This window comes from Schistocerca gregaria, chromosome 1, assembly GCF_023897955.1.
Source record: "Schistocerca gregaria isolate iqSchGreg1 chromosome 1, iqSchGreg1.2, whole genome shotgun sequence".
NCBI classification, from domain to species: domain Eukaryota; kingdom Metazoa; phylum Arthropoda; class Insecta; order Orthoptera; family Acrididae; genus Schistocerca; species Schistocerca gregaria.
The window spans coordinates 616,204,482-616,215,257 of NC_064920.1; positions in this window are offsets into that span (position 1 = coordinate 616,204,482).

The following is a 10,776-nucleotide window of genomic DNA, read 5'->3' on the forward strand; positions in this document are numbered from 1 at the left end:
TCTTCATGGCACTGTTGTTCCAGATTGTCCTACTCCTCAACGGCGATTCGGCGTAGATCCCTCAGAGTGGTTGGTGGATTACGTCCTCCACAAACAGCCCTTTACAATCCATCCCAGGCATTTTCGATCAGGTTCATGTCTGGAGAACAGGGTGCCCACTCTAGTCGAGCGATCTCGTTATCCAGAAGGAAATCCTTCACATGATCTGTACGATGGAGGAAAGAATTGTCATCCATGAAGACGAATGCCTCGACAATATGCTGCTGATATGGTTGCACCATCTGTCGGAGGATGGCATTCTCGCATCGTACAGCCGATACGGCACCTTCCATGACCAGCAGGGGCGTATTTTTGGCCCCACATAATGCCACCCAAAAACATCAGGGAACTTCCACCTTCCTGCTCTCACCGGATAGTGTGTCTAAGGCGTTCGGTTTGAGGGGGAGTGAAGTTGCACATCATGCAGCTATTGCGGAAAGTTTGAGTTGTAACACGACGTCCTGTGCCTGCACGAAAAGTATTATTTAACATGGTGACGCTGTGTTAGGGTTCCTCCGAGCCATAATCCGAAGGTAGTGGTTCAAAAATGGTTCAAATGGCTCTGAGCACTATGGGACTTAACATCTGAGGTCATCAGTCCCCTAGGACGTAGAACTACTTAACCCTAACTAACCTAAGGACATCACACACATCCATGCCCGAGGCAGGATTCGAACCTGCGATCGCAGCGGTCTCACGGTACCAGACTGTGGCGCCTAGAACCGCTCGGCCACTCCGGCCGGCCGAAGGTAGTGGTCCCCCACTGCAGTAGTAGCCCTTGGGCGCCCTGAGAGAGGCATCTTTGAACAGTCAAATGGACTATGTTTGTGATACAATATCCACAGTCAACATCTATCTTCAGGAGTTCTGGGAATCTGGGGTGATGCTAAACGTTTGTTGATGTGTGTCCAGTATGTACTCATGGGAGCAAGAACTATAGAAATGATTAATGGATGGGAAACTCAGCCGATCCATATCCGCCGGTCTATTAGACAAGGTTGTCCCCTGTCGATGTTCTTATTTGTCATTGCCGTAGATCGCTTCTCAGGACAATAGGATGGACGGCAGAGGGTATACAAATACAAACCGCTGCCATGAAATGCATGGCATCTGAAGACGACGTTGGGGCTTTCGTTGACCATATCGTCGACATATACTTGTCTCGCTTTCTCTCCACCAATACGAACGCTCCTCTGGTGCACATATCAACAACCGTAACACTGTGCTACCACCCCTGTGTCTGCTCGGCACTGATGTCGGCCGAACATTGTACCGACTTGTGCGGGACCAGATGTAACTGCGTATCCTCAGCAAATGCAGGCACGAAACTGGAGAAGCCTCCTCAATTCCACAGAGGGTTACTGCAGAAGCCACGCATCTCGGCGACTAAACCTCCACCAAAAAAGAACTGTTATCAGCAGCCCGGTTGTCTCCAAGGCCTCGTATCTCGCACAGCTCTTACTTGTGCCGAAACTCCTGTGCAGATCAATTTCACAGGCCGTTTATTAGCTTCTGTGGAGGCACGAAATATTTGAGGTGCGTGCTGCAACGTCTCCTAGATAGGACACTCGTAGGGGTAGGGCCACTGACTCGTTGACTCTTCACGCAAATGCTCGGCACTGCTATTTCACCGCACGGCCTCCTTACAGGGCAGCAACCCGCGTGGAACAACAACAGCACTGTTGCACTACATCAGCCTCAATCTACACTGGCACCCATCAAAGAATACATCATCAACAGCAGTTATAGCTACCCTGTCTCACACCTCTGTTAATTATGGATGCAACACCACAAAATAAGAGTGGTAAAGAGCTATAGACATTTATTCCAAAATTATCTGGCAGCGCTAGGTAAAACTCCACCTCTTATGATCAAGATCTCTGAACTGAAAAGCACCAGCTGGAAGTCCACATATAAGCTTCGACACTTTCGCCTACTCTTACTCAGATTTCCAAACGATTAGCTGTCGTAGTATATACATAACCTTCCTGGTTAACATGCTTCGCCATCAGCCTTGTCATAACAATGCGGATAAAAAAACATAAGACGGAACGAGAAGAAAGAAAAATGATTCGAAGACATCAGACTGTAGATATTAGATGAAAACCATGTCAAGGGTACTCTATCAATGACCCTTCCGCACATACTCTCATATGGACAGAGCTACCATTATAGATATTCCTTTGGTAACAAATTCTTCATTCTGTTACAGTCCTGTTACCTACTTGAGTAATATGGGAGACTTAGCCTTACAAGTTTTCTGTTTCACTTCTTTCACCGTTGAAATCTTCCACCTTAACTCATATAGAAAAAGTTTAATTTAATGTACAAATGAAAATTCGAGAACTTGTTTGTTTTATCTTACAATTATTTTAAAGTTATGTAAAAATATGGAACTTGTTTACTTTAAAATTATGTAACGGAAAAAAAGAATCTCATCACATGCAGTAAGTGTTTTTTCTAAATTGTTAAATCTTTTTCGAAATGACTTTGAGCATCAATTTTATTCAGTTAACTGATTTGAATGTAATTTTCAAATTCGATTCTTTGGTTACATAATTTTAATAAAAATATCAACTCCATTTTCTCTCATTTCTCTTCCTATCTTTCTTTCTCTACTTGAAATTTTTGTTCGTGTGTTTTTAATTGGTTAAATGTCTCAATTTCGATTTAATTTTTTTTCGTTCTGTCATCCTCTTTCTTCGTCCAGATTATTGCTTTCATTACGTCTATTTCTCACGTTGCTTTAATTTAGTTTTGCTTATAAAACAGTCTTTCATTTAAATTTTCTTCTTAGTTATTTTTTTCTTAGTGCAATAGGCATTTATGTTGTGTTTGAATGTTTGTATGACGATTGCCTTGTAAATGAAACTGCGCAACTTGTAACAGAAATATAGTTTACACATTATTGCATAGATATAAATAGATTATTTCGTCTTTTATTTTTTAGCTGATATATTGGAGTTTTCAAATAATTGAATATTGTAGTAGATAAATATGATTAAATTCATACTCACAAAAATTTCGATTGGAAAACAAATGATAAAAAAAATGAAGCAAATGAAAATGTGCATACGGTGATAAAAACAACGTGACGAAGGAATAGAAACAATAAGTTACATTTCAGCCAATTAACTAAATAAAAGCGATGCTCCATGACATATTGATAAAGATTATATATAACATACTACATGTGATGATATTCGATCCCACAACCTCCTGCACGTGAAAATGTTAGCCTACCGTTATACCATAGCAACCAGCATATATTACACTAACATTTTAACGCTATTGAGAGTCACACAGATTTGTGATTTTTTTTTTCGTCACTTACCCGCAAACGAGAGCCCACCAGGGTGAATGGTTGCAATGGGTGATACCTGAGTCTCAACCTACATCACGGTATAAATAGTTTCAAAAGGTCGATCACACCTCCGGTGACCTCTCCTTGTCAGTCCGGCAAAAATTTTCAACTTTCGTCATTGCATTACCACAGTGCCCTGTGCAGCCGGAAGTCACGAATTCCTACCTATCGCTTCGAGGCGCAGTGGCTAGCACACTGGACTAGCATTCGGGAGGACGACGGTTGAATCCCGTGTCCGGCCGTCCTGATTTTAGGTTTTCCGTGATTTCCCTAAACCACTCCAGGCAAATGCCGGGATGGTTCCTTTGAAAGGGCACGGCCGACTTCCTTCCCTAATCCTATGAGACCGATGACCTCGCTCTCTGGTCTCCTCCCCCAAACAACCCAACCCAACCACCTATCGCTTCCCATACTTTCCCCATTTTCTATTTCATCTAAATGATTCACGGATGACGGCGGTCAGCACAGATCGAAGCACGGCAGGGTATCATAGTGTTGCCGCTTCCAGGTAATAGTTGCGGTAAGCTCATGCGGTAAGCTTTGCTTGTACTTTACGATTTATTTCTCTCGCTTATGCAGAATACGTCACTTACCATTACCACACCAACGACAGATAAAAATTCACTAAATAACTAACTATGATCACTTTTAGTACTCGCTCTGGCTACAACGTTCACTGAGGAATGCTCAGAGCACTACTGAACGCTCATGGCTATCGGTGAATGAGTGACGTCAGTTGCGCAGAACAGGTAATACTGGCCCCACAGCGTACTTGTGGCGTCACAGTAGTCGCCTTACCCGTCATACACGTGATCGCTCGGCTCCTTGAAGGGCCCACAGGAAGTCAATATGTCAATGGTCGTGTCCCGCTAAAGGCCTTAGCTTTGTCGTGTGTTATCGAGTGCTTGCATAAACTAACAGTAAAGATTTATTACACTCGTATGAAACAGTAACTCAACCTCTGCCAGAGACGGCCAGTGGCACTCGTAAGACTTGTAGTGCCACGTGCTGTGGCGGATGTGACAGGACCCGTGTATCTCGTTCGCCAGGCACAGAATGACCCCAGAGTTGACCACCGTCTTTCGTGATTGCAACTGTAGTGTATTCATGAGGTCATCGAATGCGTACGCTACATTGCGTGGTCTGGCAGCCGCAGAGTTCGTGGGAGGCAGACACACGTACTAAGCGCTAGTCGCCATCGGTCCGGCGGAAGTCGTACCACGTCGCCGCAGTGGAGTCTAGTGGCTCGGAGGAGCGAAGATGGGAGCAGAGAGGGCGTGGGAGGACTGAGTGTTGAACCAGAGCCAGGGGGCAGGTAGGCAGCGAGCAGACCGGCGGGCTTTTATGGAGTCGCTGACCGCTGACCCGCGTGCTGAGCAGGGCGCGTCCGCCGTTCCGCAGCTGATTCTCCTGATATACGGCGAGGGCCGGCCTTTTACTGCCCTCGCGTCGGGGATTGCCACCGATATGGCCAGCTTGCTGACGTAACCCGCCACTCTCTTTCATACTCAAGAGGCAGCTCAGCTACCGTATATACACCTGCAGCGGCCCGGCTAACGGAGCTGTTGATACCGCACTAAAAGCTGACCTCCGAACTGTCGGCTGTATCGTTACGTTAAAAAATTTAAAAAAAAAAAGAATTTCAGTTTACAGGTTTTGGTTTTCATGGTTATCTGCTTTTGTTGCACCATGTCATAATCAGGCTCCCAGTAATTTTTTTTAAGTGGTCCCGATATTTATCACATAAATGGTCTATCATTTAATGGGTTTAACTGATGTCACTTTTATTCCATTCGGAAATGACTTCGATCATAAACATCAGTATAAGCTATATATCACCAACACAGGCACTAGTATACACTTGCATTCGTTGTGGTATGGAAGCAAAGAACCCGGCGGAAGTCGTACCACGATTGTCATGTTATGAGGAACTCTTGGATATTACAATCCCAAATGGCTCTTTCCAGCAGGATAATATAAGACACAACACTACAGTCCACATCAACAGCACCTTGTGAAGTATACGGGTCGCTGATTCGTTTATCAGTCTCAATTTGAAAGCCACAGAGTATTAGTGGATTGCGGGTGGAAATATACCGTCATAACAGTCTCCAGCAAGGAATATTCAAGAAATGAGAAAGTAAGTGTTTCGGCCGAAACTAAAAGATTGGCCAAAACAGGTGCTGGGTCATTACATGAATGTTGCTAGCGTTGGGCGTCACATCCCCATATCAACTGTATGGCAGACAATCCAAGGGTCCAGGTGGGTCAGGGGGCGCCTCGTACATTCCTTAAGGTGTTTGTGGGATGAACAGCAGTAAGGGGTCATCCAGTGCCCTGACGGAATTTGCCATTTGCTACCACAATATCCAAAAGCTCGCTGTGACATGATTCAAGAGTTCGTAGAGATATGTATCTCTAGAATCACTACTTTCTCTGATATTGCACCTGTTTGTTTGAGGAATTATTAGTGTCGCTCTAATAGCCATAGACAGAAGTGAGAAGCATCGCTCACCACTACAGAATACCACTCAGTGACCCACCTGACTCTGGCTCTAAACCATGCAGTAGTCTGTGATGTGCTGCCAGCGGCAACCGGCGTACAGCAACTGGTGGTCTCAATCCAGTTTCCAGCAGTTTTCTCTGGCAGGTTGGGGAAGACAATCTCTCTGGACCTCTGTCCCGATTCTAGATGTCATTATCTTCCAAGAGTATATCCTGGACCAAAGGGAACTGTATTCATACATTACAATGAATTTCTGAAAACCAGAATGTTTCCAGAAGCTCCTGCATAAACTCATATTTATTTATTTATTTTATTTATTTATTTATTTATTTAACCTGGCAAGATTAGGGCCATCAGGCCCTCTCTTACATCTAACCAGGCATTCTACTTATTTTACAGTCATATGTTTTAGTAGGCATGTTAAACTACATCTAATACAAAAAGTGAGATAAACAATTAGAAAGGTACACCTCGAAAAATTCATTATTGAAGAGAAAGATTTTAGGTAGGAGTGCTGGCAGCAGGGAGTATGAGGGAGACTCATGGTGAAGGGAGGAGAAGAATAGAGAGACATGATGAAACATGATTAAGGAAAATATAAAGTAAAAGAAGACTGTGTGGCTAATAGAGATAGATGAAGTGGAAGGCATCTCAGGAGCAAGATAGGAGTCGCTAGCTTTGCTATTTGATAGATGAGAGGATTGGCCTTGCACATTAATTTTGTGGAGAATTTTATGCGGATTGTTGTTGTTGTTGTCTTCAGTCCTGAGACTGGTTTGATGCAGCTCTCCATGCTACTCTATCCTGTGCAAGCTGCTTCATCTCCCAGTACCTACTGCAACCTACATCCTTCTGAATCTGCTTAATGTACTCATCTCTCGGTCTCCCTCTACGATTTTTACCCTCCACGCTGCCCTCCAATGCTAAATTTGTGATCCCTTGATGCCTCAAAACATGTCCTACCAACCGATCCCTTCTTCTAGTCAAGTTGTGCCACAAACTTCTCTTCTCCCCAATCCTATTCAATACCTCCTCATTAGTTACGTGATCTATCCACCTTGTCTTCAGTATTCTTCTGTAGCACCACATTTCGAAAGCTTCTATTCTCTTCTTGTCCAAACTAGTTATCGTCCATGTTTCACTTCCATACATGGCTACACTCCAAACAAATACTTTCAGAAACGACTTCCTGATACATAAATCTATATTCGATGTTAACAAATTTCTCTTCTTCAGAAACGCTTTCCTTGCCATTGCCAGTCTACATTTGATATCTTCTCTACTTCGACCATCATCAGTTATTTTACTTCCTAAATAGCAAAACTCCTTTACTACTTTAAGTGTCTGATTTCCTAATATAATTCCCTCAGCATCACCCGATTTAATTTGACTACATTCCATTATCCTCGTTTTGCTTTTGTTAATGTTCATCTTATATCCTCCTTTCAAGACACTGTCCATTCCGTTCAACTGCTCTTCCAAGTCCTTTGCCGTCTCTGACAGAATTACAATGTCATCGGCGAACCTCAAAGTTTTTACTTCGTCTCCATGAATTTTAATACCTACTCCAAATTTTTCTTTTGTTTCCTTTACTGCTTGCTCAATACACAGATTGAATAACATCGGGGAGAGGCTACAACCCTGTCTCACACCCTTCCCAACCACTGCTTCCCTTTCATGCCCCTCGACTCTTATTACTGCCATCTGGTTTCTGTACAAATTATAAATAGCCTTTCGCTCCCTGTATTTTACCCCTGCCACCTTTAGAATTTGAAAAAGAGTATTCCAGCCAACATTGTCAAAAGCTTCCTCTAAGTCTACAAATGCTAGAAACGTAGGTTTGCCTTTTCTTAATCTTTCTTCTAATATAAGTCGTAAGGTCAGTATTGCCTCACGTGTTCCAACATTTCCACGGAATCCAAACTGATCCTCCCCGAGGTCTGCATCTACCAGTTTTTCCATTCGTCTGTAAAGAATTCGAGTTAGTATTTTGCAGCCGTGGCTTATTAAACTGATAGTTCGGTAATTTTCACATCTGTCAGCACCTGCTTTCTTTTGGATTGGAATTATTATATTCTTCTTGAAGTCTGAGGGTATTTCGCCTGTCTCATACATCTTGCTCACCAGCTGGTAGAGTTTTGTCAGGACTGGTTGTCCCAAGGCCGTCAGTAGTTCTAATGGAATGTTGTCTACTCCGGGGGCCTTGTTTCGACTCAGGTCTTTCAGTGCTCTGTCAAACTCTTCACGCAGTATCGTATCTCCCATTTCGTCTTCATCTACATCCTCTTCCATTTCCATAATATTGTCCTCAAGAACATCACCCTTGTATAAACCTTCTATATACTCCTTCCACCTTTCTGCCTTCCCTTCTTTGCTTAGAACTGGGCTGCCATCTGAGCTCTTGATATCCATACACGTGGTTCTCTTCTCTCCAAAGGTCTCTTTAATTTTCCTGTAGGCAGTATCTATCTTACCCCTAGTGAGATAAGCTTCTACATCCTTACATTTATCCTCTAGCCATCCCTGTTTAGCCATTTTGCACTTCCTGTCGATCTCATTTTTGAGACGTTTGTATTCCTTTTTGCCTGCTTCATTTACTGCATTTCTATATTTTCTCCTTTCATCAATTAATTTCAATATTTCTTCTGTTACCCAAGGATTTCTAGCAGCCCTCGTCTTTGTACCTACTTTATCCTCTGCTGCCTTCACTACTACATCCCTCAGAGCTACCCATTCTTCTTCTACTGTATTTCTTTCCCCTATTCCTGTCAATTGTTTCCTTATGCTCTCCCTGAAACTCTGTACAACCTCTGGTTCTTTCAGTTTATCCAGGTCCCATCTCCTTAATTTCCCACATTTTTGCAGTTTCTTCAGTTTTAATCTACAGGTCATAACCAATAGATTGTGGTCAGAGTCCACATCTGCCCCTGGAAATGTCTTACAACTTAAAACCTGGTTCCTAAATCTCTGTCTTACCATTATATAATCTATCTGATACCTTTTAGTATCTCCAGGGTTCTTCCACGTATACAACCTTCTTTCATGATTCTTAAACCAAGTGTTAGCTATGATTAAGTTGTGCTCTATGCAAAATTCTACTAGGCGGCTTCCTCTTTCATTTCTTAGCCCCAATCCATATTCACCTACTATGTTTCCTTCTCTCCCTTTTCCTACACTCGAATTCCAGTCACCCATTACAATTAAATTTTCGTCTCCCTTCACTATCTGAATAATTTCTTTTATTTCATCGTACATTTCTTCAATTTCTTCATCATCTGCAGAGCTAGTTGGCATATAAACTTGTACTACTGTAGTAGGTGTGGGCTTCGTATCTATCTTGGCCACAATAATGCGTTCACTATTCTATTTGTAGTAGCTTACCCGCATTCCTATTTTCCTATTCATTATTAAACCTACTCCTGCATTACCCCTATTTGATTTTGTGTTTATAACCCTGTAGTCACCTGACCAGAAGTCTTGTTCCTCCTGCCACCGAACTTCACTAATTCCCACTATATCTAACTTTAACCTATCCATTTCCCTTTTTAAATTTTCTAACCTACCTGCCCGATTAAGGGATCTGACATTCCACGCTCCGATCCGTAGAATGCCAGTTTTCTTTCTCCTGATAACGACATCCTCCTGAGTAGTCCCCGCCCGGAGATCCGAATGGGGGACTATTTTACCTTCGGAATATTTTACCCAAGAGGATGCCATCATCATTTAATCATACAGTAAAGCTGCATGTCCTCGGGAAAAATTACGGCTGTAGTTTCCCCTTGCTTTCAGCCGTTTGCAGTACCAGCACAGCAATGCCGTTTTGGTTAATGTTGCAAGGCCAGATCAGTCAATCATCCAGACTGTTGCCCCTGCAACTACTGAAAAGGCTGCTGCCCCTCTTCAGGAACCACACGTTTGTCTGGCCTCTCAACAGATACCCCTCCGTTGTGGTTGCACCTACGGTACGGCCATCTGTATCGCTGAGGCACGCAAGCCTCCCCACCAACGGCAAGGTCCATGGTTCATGTGGGGGGATGATAGTAGGAAATGCTTCAACTTCTTCTTAAAAGCAACAGTAGATTGAATTTTCCTCAAGGTAAGGGGCAGTTTGTTCCAGAGGCGGACAGCGGCAACTGAGAAGGAGTTTGCAAAAGTTTCCTTGGGATGCAATGAGTCCCATCTGTTGAAATCTAAGTTAGGTAACTGTGCCTTCTCGCTCTGCCACTCAACGTCTTCGATTGGATCTCCACATAGAACAACATTTTTATTCCTTTCTTGGAACTGTTGATCCTCCATATTTATTTTGTGTGCAACCACCATAGCCCACTCTTGTGTAGCTTCAACATTCTTTGTAGTTGCCTCGTGCGTCTCTTTACTCTCTTAACCCGTTCGGCTGCTTTGGCTTCTAATTGCTCAGCGACCTTCACGATCCTGTTTCTCAGTTGTCTTGTCTATTCTTTCGAGCCCTCGTTTTTCTTGTCAACTTCTTTTCTTAGTGTTTCCAATATCTGATTCACTTGTAATTTCATTTCGAAAATCATTCCTTCTAATTTTGTTTGGCGTGCTTGCATTTCGGTTCCCAATTCAGTTCATATGTTTTCTATTCTCGGTCTATCTTTTGTAGTTTCTCCAGTTTACTGAGTATTTCACAGAACACTTAGGCTAGTATTTGCTTTGTTTCTTCTGGTGGACCAGCTTCTGTAGTGGTATTTGTGGCAACTGGCTAAACCTCTCATTCTCACTTTCTCTACTGCACTCTTCCCTACTTGTAAAGCGCTAACCAGCCAATGATCTCGTCATCAAAAGCTATATTGGTGCCTCCCAATCTCGCTTGGGCTCGAATGAACATAGTCACGTACTCTATATT